The 20,969-nt window shown below is 40.4% G+C and overlaps 1 protein-coding gene and 1 long non-coding RNA gene across 15 annotated transcripts in view; one reads left to right on the top strand and one right to left on the bottom strand.

Moving 5' to 3' along the window:
* Positions 1-20,969, bottom strand: part of tun (N-terminal glutamine amidase tungus) — a 155,124-nt gene that overhangs the window by 78,437 nt on the left and 55,718 nt on the right. For 2 of the 14 annotated variants that reach the window (XM_071662472.1, XM_071662484.1), the window contains exon 1: positions 16,075-16,463. The exons of 2 other annotated variants lie outside the window; for them this stretch is intronic. The gene's annotated coding sequence lies outside the window, so the exon portion shown is untranslated. 10 more of the 14 variants (XM_071662482.1, XM_071662477.1, XM_071662485.1 and 7 more) reach the window with 10 other exon arrangements.
* Positions 16,104-20,969, top strand: part of LOC139749051 (uncharacterized) — a 110,209-nt gene continuing 105,343 nt past the window's right edge. The window contains exon 1 of the long non-coding RNA XR_011712876.1: positions 16,104-16,243. This is a non-coding gene — a long non-coding RNA (uncharacterized lncRNA). The remainder of the gene's footprint in view (positions 16,244-20,969) is intronic.

Genomic DNA, 20,969 nt, shown 5'->3' with positions numbered 1-20,969 from the left:
ATCCCAATGTACTGAAAGAGTGTGCCTCTGAACTTGCACTTGTGCTTGCTCATCAGTTCTATTTCTGTTTAAAACCAGAACTTTTCTTTCTTCTCAGAAGCATGCATTGGTATATTCCATTCCTAATATGAGTGATTCTTAACCCTGCTATGCCTAATAACCTTGTTTTTATTCATATTTACTCTTAACTTACTCTTTTCAAACACTCATCAAAATTCAGTCATCAACTTCTGCAGTTTCTTATTTGAACCTGCCACAAGTACCATATCATCAGCAAACAAAAAAAACGACTCACTTTTCAGGCTCTATCATCCCCTACAAACTGCATATTTGCCCCTTTCTCCAAGGTTCTTGTATCTATCTCCTTCACCACTTCACCCATTAACAAATCAGAGAACCATGGTGACATCACATCCCTGCAGCAGACCAACCTTCACTCTGAACCATTCACACCTCTCTTCCTACTTGTGCATATGACTTACACCCTTGATAAAAACTTCTCACTGCCTCTAGCAGCTTTCCTCCCATACTGTACATTCTTCAAGACTTTCCACAAGGCATCTCTATCAACCTTATCATATGATTTCTCTACATCCAAAAATGCCCCATTCAAATCTATGTTTCTGTAAGTATATTTCACATACATTCTTTAGGGCAAACACCTGATCAACACATCCTCTACCACTTCTGAAACCACACAGTTCCACCCTAATCTGATACTATGTACATGCTTTCACACTCCCAATCACTACACACACACACCCATACAACTTGACAGGTATACTAAAAAAAAAACTTGTAACTGTAGTTTGAACACTCACCTTTATTCCCTTTGCCTTTATACAGCATCAATGTACAAGCATTCTGCTAATCCTCAGGCACCTCATCATAATCCATACACATACTGAGAAACCTAATAGGCAAATCAACAACAAATTCACCACTTTTCTTAATAAATATAAATGCAAGATTGTCCTCTCCAGCCACCTTCCCATATTTCATCTTGCATCAGGCTTTCATCACCTCTTCTCTCTTTGCCAAAACATGATTCTCTCACTGCACATACCAACCACACCTAAACATCTTACATCAGCCATCCTATCATCAAACATATTCAACAGTCCTTCAAAACAATCACTTCATCTCCTCACTTTGTTAATATCTGTTACCAGTTTCCTTTCTGCCCCCTTCATCAATGTTCCTATTTGATCTCTTGTTTTTTTGCACATTTTTAGGCTAATTAAGTATAATATATTATATCATGTAATAAAGCATTGCACATGACAGCTCGTTTATGGATGTGAGTGGATGTGGCTTTTCTTCTTGCTTCCTGGCGCAACCTTGCTGACATGACATGATGATGCTGTTGCCTGTGAGGCAGGGTGGTGCCGGGAATGGATGAGGGTGAGAAAGTATGAATATGTATATGTGTATGTATGTATGTGTATATATGTATATTATCATTTATCGTATTAAGTCGGTCTCCCGTGTTAGCAAGGTAGCGCAAGGAAACAGACGAAAGAATGGCCCAACCCACCCACATACACATGTATACACATACATGTCCACACACGCACATATGCATACCTATACATTCCAACATACACATACACAGACATATACATATATACACATATACATATTCATACTTGCTGCCTTCATCCATTCCTGTCACCACCCAGCCACACATGAAAAACAGCACCCCTCACCCTGTGAGCACGAGGTAGCGCTAGGAAAAGACAACAAAGGTCACATTCATTCACACTCTAGCTGTCATGTGTAATGTACCAAAACCACAGCTCCCTTTCCACATCCAGGCCCCACAAAACTTTCCACTGTTTACCCAAGATGCTTCACATGCCCTGGTTCAATCCATTGACAGCACATTGACCCTGGTATACCACATCATTCCAATTCACCCTATTCCTTGCATGGCTCTCCCCATCCTGCAGGTTCAGGCCCCAATCGCTCAAAATCTTTTTCACTCCATCCTTCCACCTCCAATTTGGTCTCCCACTTCTCCTCGTTCCCTCCACCTTTGACACATATATCCTCTTTGTCAATCTTTCCTCACTCATTCTCTCCATGTGACCAAACCATTTCAAAACACCCTCTTCTGCTCTCTCAACCACACTCTTTTTATTACCACACATCTCTCTTACCCTTTCATTACTTACTCAATCAAACCACCTCACACCACATATTGTCCTCAAACATCTCATTCCCAGCACATCTATCCTCCTCCACATAACCCTCTCTATAGCCCATGCCTCACAACCATATAACATTGTTGGAACCACTATTCCTTCAAACATACCCATTTTTCCTATCCGAGATAACGTTCTCACCTTCCACACATTCTTCAGCGCTCCCAGAACCTTCGCTCCCTCCCCCAACCTTTGAATCACTTCTGCTTCCATGTTTCCATATGCTGCTAAGTCCACTCCCAGATATCTAAAACACTTCACTTCCTCCAGCTTTTCTCCATTCAAACTTACCTCCCAATTGACTTGTCCCTGAACCCAACTGAATCTAATAACCTTGCTCTTATTCACATTTACTCTCAGCTTTCTTCTTTCACACACCTAACCAAGCTCAGTCACCAGCTTCTGCAGTATCTCATCTGAATCAGCCACCAGTGCTGTATCATCAGCGAACAACAAATGACTCATTTCCCAAGCTCTCTCATCCACAACAGACTGCATACTTACCCCTCTCTCCAAAACTCTTGCATTCACCTCCCTAACAACCCCATCCATAAACAAATTAAACAACCATGGAGACATCACGCACCCCAGCCTCAAACCAACATTCACTGGGAACCAATCACTTTCCTCTCTTCCTACTCGTACACGTGCCTTACATCCTCGATAAAAACTTTTCACTGCTTCTAGCAACTTACCTCCCACACTATATACTCTTATTACCTTCCACAAAGCATCTCCATCAACTCTATCATATGCCTTCTCCAGATCCATAAATGCTACATACAAATCTATCTGTTTTTCTGAGTATTTCTCACATACATTCTTCAAAGCAAACACCAGATCCACACATTCTCCACCACTTCTGAAACCACACTGCTCTTCCCCAATCTGATGCTCCGTACATGCCTTCACCCTCTCAATCAATTTCCTCCCATATAATTTCCCAAGAATACTCAACAAACTTATACCTCTGTAATTTGAGCACTCCCTTTTATCCCCTTTGCCTTTGTACAATGGCACTATGCATGCATTCCGCCAATCCTCAGGCACTTCACCATGAACCATACATATAATGAATATCCTCACCAACCAGTCAACAACACAGTCACCCCCTTTTTTATTAAATTCCACTACTATACCATCCAAGGTGGGTGGATGTGCTGGAGATGAAATGTTTGACGACAATTTGTGGTGTGGGGTGGTTTGATCGAGTAAGTGGTGAGAGGGTAAGAGAGATGTGTGGTAATAAAAAGAATGTGGTTGAGAGAGCAGAAGAGGGTGTATTGAAATAGCTTGGTCACATGGAGAGAATGGGTGAGGAAAGATTGACAAAGAGGATATATGTGTCAGAGGTGGAGGGAACAAGGAGAAGTGGGAGACTAAACTGAAGGTGGAAGGATGAAGTGAAAAAGATTTTGAGCGATCGGGGCCTGAACATATAGGAGGGTGAAAGGCATGTGAGGAATAGAGTGAATTGAAACAATATGGTATACTGGGGTCGATGTGCTGTCAATGGATTGAACCAGGGCATGTGAGGCGTCTGGGGTGAATCCTGGAAAGTTTTGTGGGGCCTGGATGTGGAAAGGAAGCTGTGGTTTCAGTGCATTACACATGACACCTAGAGACTGAGTGTGAACGAATGTGGCCTTTGTTGTCTTTTCCTAGTGCTACCTCACGCGTGCGCGCGGGGGAGGGGGGTGCCATTTCATGAGTGGCAGGAATGGATGAAGGCAGCATGTGTATATATGTATATGTCTGTATATGTATATGTATGCATATGTTGAAATGTATAGGTATGTATATGTGCGGGTGGGGGCGTTTATGTATATACATGTGTATGTGTGTGGGTTGGGCATTCTTTCATCTGTTTCCTTGTGCTACCTCACTAATGCAGGAGACAGTGACTAGTTATAATAAAAAATAAAAACAAAACAAAAATGCACAGAAAATCATACATGAAGAATACAATAAACTACCATTGTATCAATTATATCTTGAATGTTATGAACCAAACACCGTCTCTTACGACTGAAAGGAGGTTAGGTCTCCATCTACTTCATCTAATTTCTCCAGTAATACTCTGAATATATGGATAATTATCAATTTATGCATTCTATAAGGACCTACTGAAGAAAACTAGTGTGAATCATGTATGAAAAATATAACTTGTGGTATCATTTTGTTGATTACATGCTAGATGTTTTGAGCTGACGGAGTGAGGGAGACAGGTAAGAATTCTAACTCCTCAGTTCAATGAACCATCCAAAATAGCTGAAACATACCAGAATAACAGTTTATATTCTAAACATTGCATAAACTGTGTTCAAATCTACTATTAAATCAATGCAACATAATCAAAGATTTGTAGACACTCAAAGAAAGATGGAATTATTTCACCCCAATAGTCTCACTAGGTAAGGTTTACCAGCATTTACTTGTGTTCATGAATGAAAGTAAGATTTCCAAAATACAATTAGTTTTCCAAAATTCAAACACTGCTTGCTCCCAAGCCATTCAAACTTTGGATGTATTTTCATACATATTCATCTCTTCCTGCATTAGCAAGGTAGTGCTAAGAATGGATGACAGAGCATTTGAGGGAAAATCCTCACTTGGCCCCCTTCTCTGTTCCCTTTTTTTTGAAAAGTAAAAACTGTAGAGGAGGATTTCCAGCCCCCATTCCAACCCCTTTTAAGTCACCTTCAATGACACGCAGGGCAGAGGACGTGTTGATCAGGTGTTTGCTCTTAAAAATGTGTGTGAGAAATACCTAGAAAAACAGATGGACTTTTATGTAGTTTTTATGGATCTGGAGAAGGAATATGATAGAGGTGATAGAGATGCTTTGTGGAACGTGGAAGGTAAGTTGCTAGAAGCAGTGAAAAGTTTTTACCAAGGATGTAAGGCATGTGTACGAGTTGGAAGAGAGGAGAGTGACTGGTTCCCATTGAATGGTGGTCTATGGCAGAGGTGTGTGATGTCCCCATGGTTGTTTATGGATGGGGCGGTTAGGGGGGTAAATGCAAGAGTTTTGGAGAGAGGGGCGAGTATGCAGTTAGTTGGGGATATGAGGGCCTGGGAAGTGAGTCAGTTGATGTTCACTGATGATACAACTCTAGTGGCTGATTCGAGTGAGAAACTACAGAAGTTGGTGACTGAGTTTTTACCAAGGACGTAAGGCATCTGTACGAGTTGGAAGAGAGGAGAGTGACTGGTTCCCAGTGAATGATGGTCTATGGTAGGGGCGAGTGATGTCCCCAAGGTTGTTCATGGATGGGGTGGTTAGGGGGGTAAATGCAAGAGTTTTGGAGAGAGGGGTGAGTATGCAGTTGGTTGGGAATGAGAGGGCCTAGGAAGTGAGTCAGTTGTTGTTCACTGATGATACAACTCTAGTGGCTGATTCGAGTGAGAAACTACAGAATTTGGTGACTGAGTCTGGTAAAGTGTGTGAAAGGAGAAAGTTGACAGTGAATGCGAATAAGAGCAAGGTTATTGAGTTCAGTAGGGTTGAGGGATAAGTTAATTGGGATGTAAGTTTGAATGGAGAAAAACTGGAGGAAGTGAAGTGTTTTAGATATCTGGGAGTGGACTTAGCAGCAAATGGAGCCATGGCAGTGGAAGTGACTCACTGGGTGGAGGAGGGGGGCAAAGGTTCTGGGAGTGATGAAGAATGTGTGGAAGGAGAGACCATTATCTTGGAGCAAAAATGGGTATGTCTGAAGGAATAGTAGTTCCAACAATGTTATATGGTTGCAAGGCATGGGATATACATAGGTTTGTACAAGGGAGGGTGGATGAGTTGGAAATGAAATGTCTGAGGATATGTGGTGTGAGGTGGTTTGGTCGAGTAAGTAATGAAAGGGTAAGAGAGATTTGTGGATATAAAAAGAGTGGTTGAGAGAGCAGAAGAGGGTGTGTTGAAATGATTTGGACATATGGAGAGAATGAGTGAGGAAAGACTGGCAAAGAGGATATATGTGTCAAAGGTGGAGGGAAAAAGGGGAAGCGGGAGATCAAATTGGAGGTGGAAGGATAGTGGAAAAGATTTTGAGCGATTGGGGCCTGAACATACTGGAGGGTGAGAGGCATATAAGGAATAGAGTGAATTGGAACAATATGATATACCGGGGTCAACGTGCTGACAATGGACTGAACCAGGGCATGTGAAATGTCTGGGGTAAACCATGGAAAGGTCTGTGGGGCCTGGATGTGTATAGGGAGACGTGGTTTCGGTGCCTTATACATGACAGCTAAAGACATTCCAGAATATAATAATGTGAACAAATGCAACCTTTTTGTCTGTTTTCCTGGCAATATCTCGTTGAAGTGTGGGGCAGTGATGCAGTTTCCTGTGGGGCAGAGTGGCGCTAGACATGGCTGAAGGGAAGCAAGTATGAATATGTATATGTGTATATATGTATATGTGTATATATGTCAGGTGAGGATATTCCCTCAAAGGCCCAGTCCTCTGTTCTTAACACTACCTCGCTATCATGGGAAATGGCGAATAGTATGAAAGAAAGAAAAAGTATATATGTATATGTCTGTGGATGTTTATGCATTTGTGTACTGCATGTTGATATGTACATGTGTGTGTGTATGGATGTTTATGTGTGTATGAGTGGATGGGTCATTCTTTTTCTGTTTCCTGGTGCTACCTTGCTGATGCAGGAAACAGTGATTAAGTTATTCATTATATTATACTTAATCACCATCTGCCTCATTAGCAAGGCAGTGCAAGGAAAACCATAAAAGAATATCCCAACCCACCCACATAAACATGTATATACATAAACACCCACACATGCACATATACATACCTATACATTTCAATGTATACATACATATGCATACACCGACATATACATATATACACATGTACATATTCATACTTGGTGCCTTCATCCATTACCGTTGGCACCCTATCACACATGAAATAGCACCCCACTAGGAAAAGACAAAAAAGGCCACATTCGTTTACACTCAATCTCTAGCTGTCATGTGCAATGCACCAAAACCACAGCTCCCTTTCCACATCCAGGCCCCACAAAACTTTCCATGGTTTACCCCAGATGCTTCACATACCCTGGTTCAATCCACTGACAGCATGTCGACCCCAGTTTACCACATCATTCCAATTCACTCTATTCCTTGCACGACTTTCACCCTCCTGCATGTTCAGGTTCCAATCACTCAAAATCTTCACTCCATCCTTCCACCTCCAATTTGGTCTCCAGCTTCTCCTCGTTCCCTCTACCTCTGACTCATATATCTTCTTTGTCAATCTTTCTTCACTAATTCTCTCCATGTGATCAAACCATTTCAATGAATAAATAAATAATAAAATTTTCATTTATCATACTTAACTGCCATCTCCTGAGTTAGTGAGGTAGCGCAAGGAAACAGACAAGGATTGGCCAAACCCACCCACATACACATGTATATACATATATAATTTTCTCATTTCTTATCTATTATACCTAATTGACATCTCCCACGTTAGCAAGGCAGTGCAAAGAAACAGATGAAAGAATGGCCCAAACCCACCCACATACACATGTATATACATAAATGCCCACAAATGCACATATACATACCTATACATTTTAATGTATACATACATATACATACACAGACATATACATATATATACACATGTACATATTCATACTTGCTGCCTTCATCCATTCCCGTAGCCACCCTGCCACACATGAAATAGCACCCCCACCCTCCCCAGTGGGTGTGAGTGCAAGGTAGCACTAAGAAATGACAAAAAAGGCCAAATTCATGCACACTTAGTCTCTAGCTGTCATGTGTAATGCTAGAAAACCACAGCTCCCCTTCCACATCCAGGCCCCATAAAACCCCAGACACTTCACATGCCCTGGTTCAATCCAATGACAGCACATTGACCCCGGTATACCACATCGTTCCCATTCACTCTATTCCTTGCACTCAATCTATATATATATATATATATATATATATTTTTTCATACTATTTGCCATTTCCCATGATAGCAAGGTAGTGTTAAGAACAGAGGACTGAGCCTCCTTTGAGGGAATATCCTCACTTGGCCCCCTTCTCTGTTCCTTCTTTTGGAAAATCAAAAACGAGAGGGGATGATTTCCAGCTCCTGCTTCCCCCTTTAGTGCCTTCTACGACATGCAGGGAATATGTGGGAAGTATTCTTTCTCCCCTATCTCCAGGGATTATATATATATATATATATATATATATATATATATATATATATATATATATATATATATATATATATATATATATATATTATCCCTGGGGATAGGGGAGAAAGAATACTTCCCACGTATTCCCTGCATGTCGTAGAAGGTGACTAAAAGGGAGGGAGCGGGGGGCTGGAAATCCTCCCCTCTCATTATTTTTTTCTTAATTAGATTAGAAAAGGAAATGAGCTGTGGGAAGAGGTAAAGTTGCTAGAGAGATAAAAGAGAGGTATTTGGAAAGTTCTTACAGGGAAGTAGTGCAAATAATTGAGGGATATATATATATATATATATATATATATATATATATATATATATATATATATATATATATATATATATATATTTTTTTTTTTATACTTTGTCGCTGTCTCCCGCGTTTGCGAGGTAGAGCAAATATATATATATACATATATATATATATATATATATATATATATATATATATATATATATATATCAGGTTATTAGGTACAGTAGGGGTGAGGGTCAAGTCAATTGGGAGGTGAGTTTGAATGGAGAAAAACTGGAGGAAGTGAAGTGTTTTAGATATCTGGGAGTGGATCTGTCAGCGGATGGAACCATGGAAGCGGAAGTGGATCATAGGGTGGGGGAGGGGGCGAAAATTTTGGGAGCCTTGAAAAATGTGTGGAAGTCGAGAACACTATCTCGGAAAGCAAAAATGGGTATGTTTGAGGGAATAGTGGTTCCAACAATGTTGTATGGTTGCGAGGCGTGGGCTATGGATAGAGATGTGCGCAGGAGGATGGATGTGCTGGAAATGAGATGTTTGAGGACAATGTGTGGTGTGAGGTGGTTTGATCGAGTAAGTAACGTAAGGGTAAGAGAGATGTGTGGAAATAAAAAGAGCGTGGTTGAGAGAGCAGAAGAGGGTGTTTTGAAATGGTTTGGGCACATGGAGAGAATGAGTGAGGAGAGATTGACCAAGAGGATATATGTGTCGGAGGTGGAGGGAACGAGGAGAAGAGGGAGACCAAATTGGAGGTGGAAAGATGGAGTGAAAAAGATTTTGTGTGATCGGGGCCTGAACATGCAGGAGGGTGAAAGGAGGGCAAGAAATAGAGTGAATTGGAGCGATGTGGTATACAGGGGTTGACGTGCTGTCAGTGGATTGAAGCAAGGCATGTGAAGCGTCTGGGGTAAACCATGGAAAGCTGTGTAGGTATGTATATTTGCGTGTGTGGACGTGTGTATGTACATGTGTATGGGGGGGGGGGGTTGGGCCATTTCTTTCGTCTGTTTCCTTGCGCTACCTCGCAAACGCGGGAGACAGCGACAAAGTATAAAAAAAAAAAAAAAAAAAAAAAAAAAAAATATATATATATATATATATATATATATATATATATATATATATATATATATATATTCATTTATCTTATTTTATATTATCATTTTATTTTGTTTTGTCGCTGTCTCCCACGTTAGCAAGGTAGCGCAAGGAAACAGACAAAAGATTGGCCCAACCCACCCACATACACATGTATATACATACACGTCCACACATGCAAATATACATACCTATACATCTCAACGTATACATATATATACACACACAAACATATACATATATACACATGTACATAGTTCATACTGTCTGCCTTTATTCATTCCCACTGCCACCCCGCCACACATGAAATAACAACCCCCTCCCCCTTCTTGTGCGTGAGGTAGCACTAGGAAAGACAACAAAGGCCACATTCGTTCACACTCAGTCTCTAGCTGTCATGTAATAATGCACCGAAACCACAACTCCCTTTCCACATCCAGGCCCCACAGAACTTTCCATGGTTTACCCCAGACGCTTCACATGCCCTGGTTCAATCCATTGACAGCACGTCGACCCCAGTATACAACATCGTTCCAATTTACTCTATTCCTTGCACGCCTTTCGCCCTCCTGCATGTTCAGGCCCCGATCATTCAAAATCTTTTTCACTCCATCTTTCCACCTCCAATTTGGTCTCTTACTTCTCCTCATTCCCTCCACCTCTGACACATATATCCTTTTGGTCAATCTTTCCTCACTCTTTCTCTCCATGTGACCAAACCATTTCAAAACACCCTCTTGTGCTCTCTCAACCACACTCTTTTTATTACCACACATCTCTCTTACCCTTTCATTACTTACTCGATCAAACCACCTCACAACACCACATATTGTCCTCAAACATCTCATTTCCAGCACATCCACCCTCCTCCGCACAACTCTATCCATAGCCCACACCTCACAACCACAGAACATTGTTGGAACCACTATTCCTTCAAACATACCCATTTTTGCTTTCCGAGATAATGTTCTCGACTTCCACACATTCTTCAATGCTCCCAGATCTTTCGCCCCATTTCCCATGTCAGAGAGGTAGCATCAAGAACAGATGACTGAGCCTTAGAGGGAAAAATTGTCACTTGGCCTCTCTATCTGTTCCTTCTTTTGGAAAGCAAAGCAGAAGGGAGGAATTCCAGCCTCCCTGCTCCCACCCCTTTTAATTGCCTTCTATGACAAGCAGGAAATACGTGGGCAGTAGTCTTTCTCCCCTACCCCCAGGGATAATATATAAGTAAGATAATGAGTGGCAAAAGTTTTGGGAGCAGCTGAGTGGGTGTGTCTACAGTTTTGATGAAGCAGTCCAGATATCAATGATGGGTAATTTAAATACAAGAGTAATGTGGCAGTTAAGGGTGTAATTGTGGGGGATTGGTAATTCAATGTTATGAAAGGAAATGGTGAACAGTATGTGAAGTTCTGTGCAGAAAAGGTCTGGTGACTGGGAAAACCTGGTTTAAAAAGAGTGACATAAATAGGTATACGTATATGAGTAGGAAAGATGGTCAACAAGCATTATTGGATTACACATTAACTGACAGGTATGTAAAAGAAAGACTTTGATATAAATGTGCTGAGAGGGGCAGCTGGTGGATGTCTGTTTACTATCTTGTGAAGGCGAGGGTGAAGATTTGTAGAGGTTTTTGGAAAATAGGAAATGGTGTAGGTGAGACGAGTGATGAGAGTCAGTGAGCTTGGAAAAGAGACTTGTGTGAAGATATACCAAGAGAGATTGGAAGTAAAATGGCAAAAGGTGAGAGAAAATGAAGCAAGGGGAGTGGGTGAGGAATGAGAGGTGTTCAAGGAAGCAGTGATGACATGTGCAAGAAATGCATATGGCATGTGGAAGGCAGGAGCTGGGCAGATTAGAAAAGGAAATGAGCTGTGGGAAGAGGTAAAGTTGCTAGAGAGATAAAAGAGAGGTATTTGGAAAGTTCTTACAGGGAAGTAGTGCAAATAATTGAGGAATGTATAAAAAAAGCAGCAGATGCATGGGCTGAAAAAGAGGGCAAATAAAAGTTGGGCTGAGTGAGCATTAGTAAACTTTAGGGAGAATAAGATGTTTTGGTAAAAGGTAAATGTGCAAAAAAAAAAAAAAAAGAACAAATGATAACAAGTGCTATAAAGCAGCAGTGGAGTTCATCTGTTATGGAGACTCTTTTGCTGTGGCCATCCACTTGAGAAAGCTCCTCAAGGGAACAAGCATCAGAGATGATAATATAGATAATGTATGGAGAAGGGAGTGAAAGGGAAAGCAATAATAGGTTGTGATGAAGTGAGATGGAGCAAATATTTTGAAGGACTATTAAAACTGCTTGTTGATAAAGTGGCAGATATAGGGTGTTTGAGTTGGGGTGGTATGCAAGATGAGAGACTCGAGACTGGTTTAGTGAAAAGAGAAAAGGTGGTGAAAACCTTACAAAAGATGAATGTGGCAAGGTGACTGGAGTGGATGGTACTGCAGTTGAATTTATAACAAAAGTGGGTGACTGTGTAGTTGATGATTGTTAGGATTTTCAATGTTGGTATGGATCATGGTTAGGTGCCTGAGAACTGCCAGAATGTTTGAAAAATGCCATTGGATAAAGGTGAGGGTTCAAACTACAAAGGTATAAGTTTGTTGAGTACACCTAGTAAGTTGTATGAGAGAATGAGAACATGAAATGCAGTCAGCGGACTGAATCAGGAAATGTGAAGGGTCCGGAGTAATCCACAGAAAGGAATGTGGGACCCGAATGTGGTTAGGGAGCTGTGGTTATGGTGCATCGCACGTGACAGCCAGAGAATGGATGTGACCTTTCTTCATCTGTTCCTGCCGCTACCTTGCTAATACAGGAAACAGTGATCAAGTATGAAAAATATATATATGTGTAGGTGTTACTTGACTACACCAACTCAAGATTAATCTATCTGATGAATAACATCAAAAGTCTGGATGTCACAAGCTCTTTCCCTACCCTGTATGAATAGGTATATCATATCAAATGGGAGAAGCAAAGAAATTCATATGTCCTCTTGCAATAAAATATGAGGCTAAGTTAAGAGTTGTATTAGGAAGTTTAGTTGAGCTGACTGTACTAAGAGTAGTTACTCTAAAACAAACACTGTACCAGTAATATCTGAAAAGAAAAAAGAATCATAACTATGGTTCCATGAAAGCCAGGAGCATACAAAATATCATGAATGTTAAACGAGCCAGTTCTCCTCACTCAATAATGAAAAAAAAAAGGGCATTGTTATTACTGGAGTCACCATGCTTCCATTCAATATTTTCAGACTACTGTTCATCTCTGGCTTACAGTGATGAAGGCTAGAGTTAGGGCAGAGTCCCCCTGTTGAGGATTATGTACAGTTGATTGGTTTCACTGTTTTAAACCTTAAACTGATAAAATCATCAAATGGCAATGCAGGTGTTACTAGGTTCTGCCTACAAAAGGTTACACCGTGTGTGAAAAGTCACCTTTGGTGAGGTTGTATCATTAGAAATACAGTCTCATCAAAGAACTTCAAGCTCCAAAAGTATCTACATTTCCCTCTTACTGGAAGCAGCATAGCCTGGCTGGTTGCATGTCCTGAGTGATACCAGAACTCGGTCATAGAAATTTGTCCTGGTGTTATAGTATGCAATACACATGGCAATGCACTGTTCATTACTTTTATCATCAACTGGTGTTTTAAAGCTTACTGCTGTCATAAGAATTCCAATCTAACATTTGATTTCAACAGTCAGCCAATGATGTTGCCAGTACTCTCTTTCCATTGCTGGAAATATATATCCCAGTCACCACCATGTATCACCATGAAAGGTGTAAATTAGATAAGCTTCCACACTCTCTCCCCAAGTGAAACAAGTTAATCAAAATTTAGTTAGTTTTAGAATAAACAAACATTCATTGATATAATACTATACTTTAGTATTATAATTATCAATATCATCAATTATAAGCGTGATAACTAATACTCAACTCCCAACACCCTGAAGCTTTGGAACTTTCTACCCTCTAATGTTTTTCCTGGTAACTATGGCCTGGCACAGTTCAAAAGACAGGTTTTTCACTTCCTCCAAAATTCATAATAATTTTGCCTTATCTCTTTGTTTTCATTTTCATAATCCTTTCCATATTTCAATTAAGCCATGATGTACACTTTTGACTAGAGCCTTAAAAAGAAAAAAATATAAAGTATGTGATGTGCATAAGAAAACTTATGAATGTATATATTTAAGAGAAACCACACACAAAAAATCTACGATACAAAAGGCCCATTCACCTCAACGCAATTCATACTAAATCCTACTACACCAAGAGAGAGAGGTATACTGCTTTTAGGGTTTATCATAACTTAAAAATGAAACGTAATATTTTTCTGGATTTTTCTCATTTTTTTTACACATAGGAGAGAGTTACTCCTGCACTTCCAGATGGCAATGAATAGCAGCTCTCTGACAACTTTTGCTAAAATAAAAATTCTCATCTTTTCATTTATGTGAAATGATATCTGAAAGAATCTTGATATTTACATAAACATTTCATCTACTGGAAATGTTGGTGAATGTATAATGAAATGGCACAAGAATAAATTCAACTCTTTGTATAGCACCATTAGACATCCCAGAGTCAATGGAGGCGCACAATAACCAAAGGTTAATTCATTAGCTGGTGGTATGCAAATTTTTTCAGAGGTACTAACATCAACAATCGATGTAACTCCACATATATCCTTACACCTGTGTGTCACCTACAGCAAATCTTTCCCAAAGACTTTAGCAGCCTTTGCTCAAAATTTCCAATATCTGAGTCCCAACAGCAACAATGCTGAAGAATCTATCACAAAATTTATCAATTTGATCAAGCTACTCAAGTAATAACCAGTACAGTACATACAGTAGTTAATCTTCCGTCAGGAAACTGAACAACCTTTCTGAAGATTAATATTTCACTTGGTTCTGCTAATTGTTAATGTATTCCTGGAGATTCAGGACTGTTGTTAAACAAATCTAATATGGGATTTTACAAACTTAAAGAACTCAATTTTTTAAGGACAAATATTACTCGTAATTAAACATATCTTAAATACTAAGTTTATGTCTTTATTTAATATGAAGACTAAGGAGAGCAAATATAATTTTTATCATCTATGCAGCTCCCTAGCATAAGACCTATGAGTAGGCTCATGACAAGGCTCCCAAAACTACCATCACAAAACTGCATGTACAGTGACGCTTGTGCTGCAGACCAACAGGTCAAGTACCAGTTCAACAACGCCACTCCACTACCTTTGGAATATAAGTGATACTGTTTTGTGGCTAAGGATTAGTCTTTAAAGAATAGAACACAAGTGTGTTGCAGTGTCATTAGGATCAATTCCTTTATTCTAAAATAGTAAGTATGGGAACAGCAGAAGGTTATAAGGATCAGGGAATATTTGGAATTCTTTAAGTAAAATTTGATGAAACGCTCATGGAAATCAACAGAAACTTTGGACGTCTCAGCTTAACTATAGATATTTATCTACACTTTTAATGCTACAATCAGTACACATAACATTTTCGTGTGCAGCTACATAGCAAGGGCCCAAAACATTCATTCTATGTGCTTACAGGTGATGTAAACACTAATCAAAACATTCATTTTCATTTTCAAATAACACTGAAAATGACACGAGGTTTTCAAAAGGTCCGTTGATTCCTACAAGTGTTTCACTTTCTTTTACACCAATAACCCCCATATATTCCCTAACCTTCATCACGATCAACTTACTCATAATTGTAGAATAAAACAATATGATAATCACTGAAGCACTGTCATCCTATTCTACAAACACTAGATTACCACTATAAAACGGTATCATTCGCCCTTCAACTGGTACTTTACCAACCTAATGTTACCAGGGATTTAAATCAGAGAACCTCAAAAAGTTCTAATTCATGATGTAAATCCCTACAGGCAAGGATGTATGCAACATATAATAAAGGGGAAAAATATACAAGCTAACTCATGGTTCAGATATATAAAATAAAAGCATCAGGCCTTATTTCTAACAAACTACACGTTTACAAGTCAGCCGATACAGCAAGGAATATCCAAAATATCAAAATAAATCTCTTCTTGTAACCACCTTCACTCATCCTGTACACCAAACACATGCGAAGTTGTAAAGTTCGTATAACATCACATTATAATAAAATCAGGGGTATCACTACACATTAATTAGCACTGTGCTTGACTAATGAACTTGAAAGTCCTATCTGCCACCACTGGTGACAGGGGGCTTACTCAGGCCGAGACAGTCCAGTCAAGTCCAGGCATTCCTCTCGTTGCAACACCACTACGGCGGTGGGACAGCAGCCAACAGCAGAGGTAGCAAGGCATTGGCTTCACGCAAGACACTGGGGGGTGGCTTGACACCAAGCACGTTGCCTTCACAGGATCTACTACATAAGAGGTGAGGGTGGTGCGGTCACAAACTGGGCATAGCCAACTACGGAAACTTGGTGAACAGGCGTGACAATTCTAGTGACTATTTCTATGCATAAGCAATGTCCACATGATTAAACATTAAAGACACCTTGTGCTACACACATACAACGACTACTACACAGTTCTACATAAGCGGTCACTGCGTGAGTCTACGTCATGAACCTATACACATTCTCATTTCATTCTCGTACTCGTTCTGGCTGTTTGTTATTGACTGTGGCAGACGATACCCAGGTTACCAGGTTCCAGTACTCGCGCCCACTTTACAATTACGAAATAACGTTGTGTAAACGGGGAACACACTGCCTAATAACCGCTCATTATTCACTTTCCAACGAAAAATATTAATTGTCAATGGATCTTCAAATCTAACTGTAGTTACAGTGCAAGTAGATATTTTGAAGACTGCGCAAGTACCACGTGTATAAATGCGCCACAGGGCCAATCGATACGGAGTGGAGGGAGAAATGTTGTGCCACTGCCTCATCCCTGGTGCACCACTTACCCATAGAGCTTCGTCCATTTTCAGTAACTTTCATGACAATCACATCCCCCACAGATATTAGCTATATAAGGCTAATCTCGGGTCAACTATGATTACATAACTGACAGATGGACGCCAAGTTCCTTTACTTTTATATTTCACATAACCAAATGTAACTTTCGGTATAATGTCCTTTTAACCTCTGAATTTCATTACTTTAAAAGGGCGGCTAAACGAAGGTAGTGAGCGGGGGTGGATGAAGGGTTTATTTGGCACAAAGTTGGATAAAGCTGCATGGGGAGAGTGGCACCTGCACATTGCTGGCCACAAGTACAATTTCTCAATTCTCAAACTTATGGGTAGAGTCATTAAGAACAACTTACACATCAATCATAAGATGTCTCCATCACATTGCTGCGAGTACACACAATATATATCTTGATTACGAGTTCACTTCAACTCTCTTGCAGAATAGTCCACTTTTTAACTATCTTCTAATAACAATTAGAATGTGCCAGCCTCTTAATAAGACCAAAATATCTTTATTCGTATATTCCACTTGTTTGCTACAGACTTGCCGATGGATATAATCAATTATAGACTTTAATCTTCAAAAAATACTTTCGTTCATACTTATTTGTGGCTGTCTTGTTTAGTCATCACTTCTCCCGCCTATCACTTCATTCATACACCCTGACAGCATTTCTCACAACTGCTTTTTGTCTAGTTCTGCCTTGCAACCTCTTATTCCATTTACTGTTTCTTTATCAGCTACCATCTGCATTCTATTTCATGTAGAATTAAGCTAGAATAATTAAGCTAGAATACGCCACGTGTATTCCATTCATTGCTTCTTGACTCCTTGCAGTTGATTCTGCTGTTGCTTCGGTTTGCATCAAAATTGAATGAAAACATTGACTTTGTGCGTCTGTTCCTGATTTAGAATGTCTTAAGTTTGATACTGCTGCTTCAGTGTCTATGGTGCGCTTCTGCTGTTACTCTGTACTACTGTTTCCGCTGTTTATTACAGTTCCTTCTCTCATGGCGCTTTTGTGGCTTTTGAAGTTGTTTGCCCTCCCGTTTCTGCTGTTTATTCAAATGCCACTCCTTTCACTCTTGCTCGCTTATTTTGTCTGAATGTGAGTGGATGTAACCACAATGAAAAGAGAATAATAGGGGTTATGACACAAGATTAACCTGGATGTTCTGGCTTTGGCTGAAACCAAGTGTCTGATTCTAATCATAAAGGAAGGTAAGAGCCGTGCATGCGATAGGATATACTTGATCGAAGCGGTATATAAAGGCCGACGTTCTGTCAGTGGGTTGAACCACGGCTTATGAAGTGATCAAGGTAAACCACAGAACAGTGTGTGGGGCTTAGCTGTGGACGGTAGGCCCTAGTTTCCGTATATTCACAATAGATACAGAGGGTATGTGTGCAAATGAAACCCGTCGTTCATTTATTCCTGATACTAAGACGGAAAAAATTTCCCTGATTACTATTATTATCATTATCATCATTATTATCACAGGATCCCTTTTTGGGTGGTCATCCTGCTGCTTCGAGTCTGCGTTGCAATAAGAAGCAAAGAAATGGTAGACTACTTTTCAGCGAGAAGGTTTTCGATGAGACTATTTCATCCTTTTGTCAACTAAGATCATGCACCCAACCAAAGGTGAAATTTTCACTTGCGGTGTAACCACTAGCAGGCGGAGTCCGGTTCATCATTACACATGACAGCTAGAGAATGGATGTGAAAGAATGGGGCCTTTCTTCATCTGTTCCTGGCACTGCCTGGCTAACTCGGAAAACGGCGATCAAGTGAGTTTGTGTGTGTGTGTGTATATATATAGATATATATATATATATATATATATATATATATATATATATATATATATATATATATATATATATATATTCATACTATTCGCCATTTCCCGCGTTAGCGAGGTAGCGTTAAGAACAGAGGACTGAGCCTTTGAGGGAATATCCTCACTTGGCCCCCTTCTCGGTTCCTTCTTTTGGAAAATTAAAAACGAGGGGGGAGGATTTCCAGCTCCCCCCTCCTAGTTTCAAAAGAGAGGTATGCATAAGTATATGTACGTAGGAAAGATGGCCAGAGAGCGCTATTTCTCATGCCTGTGGCAAGAGAAAGGTGGGAGGTGGGCAGATTAAAGAGGGTAGTGAGTGGTGGGATGAAGAAGTAAGATTATTGGTGAAAGAGAAGAGAGAGGCGTTTGGACAAGTTTTGCAGGGAAATAGTGCAAATGACTGGGAGATGTATAAAAGAAAGAGGCGGGAGGTCAAGAGAAAGATGCAAAAGGTGAAAAAGAGGGCAAATGAGAGTTGGGGTGAGAGAGTATCGTTAAATTTTAGGGAGGATAAAATGATGTTTTGGAAGGAGGTAAATATAGTGCGTAAGACAAGAGAACAAATGGGAACATCGGTGAAGGGGGCTAATGGGGAGGTAATATCAAGTAGTGGTGAAGTGAGAAGAGGATGGAGTGAGTATTTTGAAGGTCTGTAGAATGTGTTTGATGAGATAGTGGCAGATATAGGGTGTTTTGGTCGAGGTGGTGTGCAATGTGGGAGGGTCAGGAAGAATGGTTTGGTAAACAGAGTAGAGGTAGTAAAAGCTTTGCGGAAGATGAAAGCCGGCAAGGCGGCGGGTTTGGATGGTATTGCAGTGGATTTATATATATATATATAAAAAAAAAGGAGTAACTTGTGTTGTTGACTGATTGGTGAGGACATTTAATGTATGTATGGTTCATGGTGAAGTGCCTGAGGATTGGCGGAATGTATGCATAGTGCTATTGTACAAAGGCAAAGGGGATAAAGGTGAGTGTTCAAATCACTAAGGTACAATTCTGTTGAGTATTCCTGGGAAATTATATGAGAGGGTATTGACTGAGAGGGTGAAGGCATGTACAGAGCATCAGACTGGGAAAGAGCGGTGTGGTTTCAGAAGTGGTAAAGGATGTGTGGATCAAGTGTTTGCTTTGAAGAATGTATAAAAACAAATGGATTTGTATGTAGCATTTATGGATCTGGAGAGGGCATATGATAGAGTTGATAGAGATGCTCTGTGGAAGGTGTTAAGAGTATATGGTGTGGGAGGTAAGTTGCTAGAAGCAGTGAAAAGTTTTTTTTTTTTTTTCGAGGATGTATGGCATGTGTACGAGCAGGAAAAGAGGAAAGTGATTGGTTTCCAGTAAATGTCGGTTTGCGGCAGGGGTGCGTGATGTCTCCATGGTTGTTAAACTTGTTTATGGATGGGGTTGTCAGGGAGGTGAATGCAAGAGTTTTGGAGAGAGGGGCAAGTTTGTAGTCAGTTGTGGATGAGAGGGCTTGGGAAGTGAGTCAATTGTTGTTCGCTGATGATACAGCGCTGGTGGCTGATTCCGGTGAGAAACTGCAGAAGCTGGTGACTGAGTTTGGTAAAGTGTGTGAAAAATGAAAGTTGAGAGTAAATGTGAATAAGAGCAAGGTTATTAGGTTCAGCAGGGATGAGGGACAAGTCAACTGGGAGGTAAGTTTAATGGAGAAAAACTGGAGTTAGTGAAGTGTTTTACATATCTTGGAGTGGATCTAGCAGCGGATGGAACCATGGAAGCGGAAGTGAGTCACAAGGTGGGGAGGGGGCGAAGGTTCTGGGAGCGTTGAAGAATGTGTGGAAGGCCAGAACGTTATCTCGGAGGGCAAAAATGGGTATGTTTGAAGGAATAGTGGTTCTAACGATGTTATATGGTTGCAAGGCTGGAGGAGGGTGGATGTGTTGGAAATATGTTTGAGGACAATATGTAGTGTGAAGTGGTTTGATCGAGTAAGTAAGAGAGATGTATTGTACTAAAAAGAGTGTAGTTGAGAGAGCAGAAGAGGGTGTATTTAAATGGTTCGGTCACATGGAGAGAATGAGTGAGGAAAGATTGACAAAGAGGATATATGTGTCAGAGGTAGAGGGAACGAGAAGTGAGAGACCGAACTGAAGGAGGAAGGATGGAGTGAAAAAGATTTTGAGCGATCGGAGCCTGAACATACAGGAGGGTGAAAGGCGTGTAAGGAATAGAATGAACTGAAAAGATGTGGTATACCGGGGTCCACGTGCTGTCAATGTATTGAACCAGGGCATGTGAAGTGTCTGGGGTAAACCATGGAAAGTTTTGTGGGGCCTAGATGTGGAAAGGGAGCTGTGGTTTCGGT

Source organism: Panulirus ornatus, chromosome 6 (genome assembly GCF_036320965.1).
Source record: "Panulirus ornatus isolate Po-2019 chromosome 6, ASM3632096v1, whole genome shotgun sequence".
Classification (NCBI taxonomy): domain Eukaryota; kingdom Metazoa; phylum Arthropoda; class Malacostraca; order Decapoda; family Palinuridae; genus Panulirus; species Panulirus ornatus.
This window is presented reverse-complemented; position numbering and strand designations above follow the sequence as displayed.